Below are 3982 nucleotides of genomic sequence, written 5' to 3'. Positions count from 1 at the left end.
CCGTCCCCTCCTCCTGCGGGAGGCGGGGCTGGCAGTCGCCGCCCCTTGCCGGGTCCGGAGGGGGACACGCGTGCTAGCGACGTGCCCGCATCGCCTGCCATTGTGTCCAGGGACTGCTCGGCCCGTGCCCTTGAAGGAGCGGGACGGGGGAGGGGAGTCCCGCCGGGCATCCCGGGGAGCCATCGCTTCCCAGCACGCGCCCGGCAGCCAGGCCTAGGAGAAGGGGCAGGTGCTCCTGTGCGCCCGCCGACACCTGCCCCTTCTGCAGCAAGGGCTGACCCGGGCGCAGCCGCCTCCACAACCTCCTGCTGAGGTGCTGGCTGCACTGGGCCCCTCGCCTCTTCCTTTACGCACTCCCATCCATGGCTCCACCAAGTGCCAGGACCTCCCGGGCAGCCTCCTCCTAGCCCTGGCTCAGCCGGCTGCATATCTGACCAGGAAGGAGGGTCTGTGGGGCTGCTTTCCTTGCCCTACTTAGTCCTCATCTCCAAGCAGAGTATCGCTGGGCAGTGTCTGCTGGTGGGCACTGGCCGTGTGCTCTGCTCAGTGTCCCCTCCCCCCCTTGGCACTCTTGGGACGAATCTTCGACCTTCACGCCTTTCCCTGTTTTCATTATTTGTCTCAAGTACTCACTTGTCACCTTTCCTGTAGCCTCCCCATCTGAGAGAGGCCAATAAGTTACTTGGTGGGCCTAGGCCCATGTGATCGAAGGTGACAAATAGGCCGGGTCAGCCTCTTCCTGGCCCTGGCCAGGCTGGCAGTGTATGAGACCAGGAAGGACCCTCTGGCCAGGAGGGTCCCCAGGGGCTGCAGGGCCACTTTCCTTGCCCTACTTCATTCCTGTCTCGGAGCAGAGTATCACTGGGCGGTGTTCACTGGCTCCTGGGACTCATTTGAGGGCCAGGGGGCACTGTCCAGTGTGCTTTGCTCAGTGTCTCCCCTTGGCACTCTCGTTATGAATCTTTGACCTCTGCTCCGGTCCCTGTTTTCATTATTATTTGTCCCAAGTATTCAGCAGCACGTCAGTAGTGGCTCCCAGTACTAAAGGGGGCTTGTAGTTTCCTTGCTGGGCCTGGCCCCTGAAATCCCCTGATGTGTTAAATGTCCTGCATGCCAGCACTGATACACACCCCTCCTGCAGCAGAGGGAGTTCCTGGTGCACGCCTGCCTGCAGTGTGCCAGGCTGCAGTCCCTGCACCGCCTCCTCCAGAACCTCCCACTGGTTCTGCCTGCACTTCTCCCCGCACCTTTCTGTGTGTGCACTCCCCATTGACAGCTCCACCAAGTCCTGGGACCTCCTGGTCAACCTCCTCCTGACCCAAGCCAAATGGGCAATCTATCTGACCAGGAGGGAGGCTCTGGCTAGGAAGATGCCCAGGGACTGCAGGCCCTTTTCCTGTCCCTCGTCCGTTCATGTCTCTGGGCAGAGTTCCACTGGGCAGTGTCTGCTGGCTCCTTGGACTCGTTTGAGGGCTAGTAGGCACTGTCCGATGTACTTTGCCTGGTGCACTCATTTTGAACCTATGATCCTCACTTCCGTCCCTGTTTTTCTTTTGGTTTTCCCAAGGAATCAATTGTTATTTCCTCAGTGGCCTCCTTCTTAAGGAAGGCTTATTATAGTTTTACTTGGTGGGCCTAAGCTCATGCTTCCCCAATGACATAACAGATAGGCCTGTATGCCAGCACATGTAGACACAGTAGAAATGAGCATCTTGTTCCCAGCCTCAGTGACACTCCAGAACTGAATTAAATAAAGGACATGGCTTCACTGGGACCTTGTAACCAAGAAAACCTCAATCCAACTGCAGCTTGTGCAGCTTCATCCAAGGGCACACAGCAGATCCAACTGACACGACTAAACCAGAGAGAAAACCTGCGCTGGGGGCTTTCAGTGTTGCTCCTAGAGATTAGCCAGTAAAGTCCTTCCTACATCAAAAATGTTCTGTAGCTGGAGCAACCTAAGCCTTTAAAAATGAAAGGAGAAGAAGGGAGTAAGCAAGAGCAAGCACTCAGGCCTGGTAGTCTAGCAGTTAGGGCACTTGGCATGGAAGAGACCTTGCTCCACTTCCTCCAGTCCACACCTGGACTTCAGTCCTCCACATCCCAGTGTCACCCAGGCTATGTTAAGATGAGATTTTTTTTCTTCCATGCTCTGGTTTTGACCAGAAACTCTCCCCTTGCCCAAACTGTCATAGGCACGTCTACACAAAGTTTCTGTTCCAATAAATTGGTATTGTTCAACCAGAAATTTCATCAGAAAAGTTCCAACCAGCACGAGTTGCTAACAAACTAGTTGAAGCAGTGCTAGCAAAAAGGTTGGGGTTTTTTTTAACTCCTAGTGTACTGAGGTGAAAGAGGCAAACTGCAATTCAAGAACACAGGCAAAACAGTTTTGCATCAATTTTGCTGCAAAACTGAGGCATGCTAGAACTATCTTGGGTATTAGCATGTTTTGACAAAGCTCTGCAATAATAGTTTTTTATGTGAGCAGTGGAATATAGGACTGAAGTTTCTTGTTGCAGCAGCCTTCCACAGCTGAATAACCTTCAGGAATGTAAACTTCTCTCCATCGTGCACTCCCAGTTCACTGGAATTAAAATGAGACAGTGACAATAAAGAGGTATTTACCATCAGGACTGGACCAATGTGTTCATTAGTAAGCAATACCAGCATTCTTTGGGGCTACATATAATCATAAAATCATAGAAAATCATAGAAAATTGGGCTTGGAAGGGACCTCAAGAGGTCATCTAGCCCAACCCCTTGCTCATAGTACCCAATAGGGGTGCACCAATAAAGAATGTCTTGGCCAATACCGAGAGCTGATTATTAACCAGACACATTGGCTGATACCAATTGGCAGGAAGGCAGTGGGGCAGGGTGGAGAGCAGTGTCCTGCAGGTAAGTCTGTGGAGGGGAAGAGGTGTGGGGGTGGGAAGGGGTGTCGGGGGCAGATCAAGGCCCCCATGGTGAGGGAGGGAGTGGGGCAGGGGCTGGGGGCTCTGCCTAGCCAGGGTGATGAATGGGACCTGGGGTGGGACGGAGCTGCAGACAGCTCATCCAGCATCGCAGCACTTCAAAATGGCAGTGGGGGAGCTTGAACTAAAGCTCAAATGAGCTTTAGTTCAAGCACTGTCGCCACCATTGTTAAGCACCGGGACACTTTTAACTGGAGCAGAGCCGAGTGAGGTGAGGGCAGATATGGGTTGCACTCTGTGGGCTTTGGGTTGCCTGCTCTAGTGCCTTTGCCCTGGGGGCTTCGTGTTGGCCGTGCATCCCCTGCCCGCCCAGCAGCAGGAGGCACAACTTGCCACCTCTACTGCTGCTGGGCAGGAAAGGGGCAAGCGGCCAACATGGAGCCCCCGGGGCAAAGGCAGCAGAGTAGAGAGCCCTAAACCTACAGCAGACAGCCCACATCCTCCCTGTGCACAAATCTGGGGGGCACGTGCCCCACCATTCCTTCCCCTGGGGATACGCACAGTGGTGGGAGCCCCCACTCTCCTGGTGGGAGCCACTCTCTCATGGCTCCATTCTGCTCCCTGCCCTTGTGGTGGGAGAAACCTCCCTAAGGTTCGTTGTCTAGCTGTAATTTGATTGACAGACAACGCGGGTAAAGAAAGACAGCTGTTTATTTGCTTGAGCAAAGACCATAAAACCAGCAAAAGGCAAAATGGCCCCCCCTAAAGGGTGAGGCGATCTTTTATACTTATTACAATAAGGCAAGACTTATAGGGTTAACAAAAACAATACTTGGGCGGTGCTTTACAAATCTTTGTAACAGCATATTTTTATTAAGGCTGAACTAGCACTTTTTAAAAGCTAAAAGTTAAGTAACAGTAACATTATAATATGTTAGCAAAACCTTACACAGTAGTAGATACTTTTTAAGGACATAACCAGTGCACCCAGAACAATGGTTTTCCTGTCTTATCTTATTTTTTGCTGTAGCTGATTTTTTAGCACACAGACACAGAGATACTTG

The sequence above is a fragment of the Alligator sinensis genome, unplaced genomic scaffold (genome assembly GCF_000455745.1).
Source record: "Alligator sinensis unplaced genomic scaffold, ASM45574v1 scaffold397_1, whole genome shotgun sequence".
Lineage (NCBI taxonomy): Eukaryota > Metazoa > Chordata > Crocodylia > Alligatoridae > Alligator > Alligator sinensis.
The sequence above is the reverse complement of the archived record's forward strand: the minus strand, read 5'-3'. Positions refer to the sequence as shown.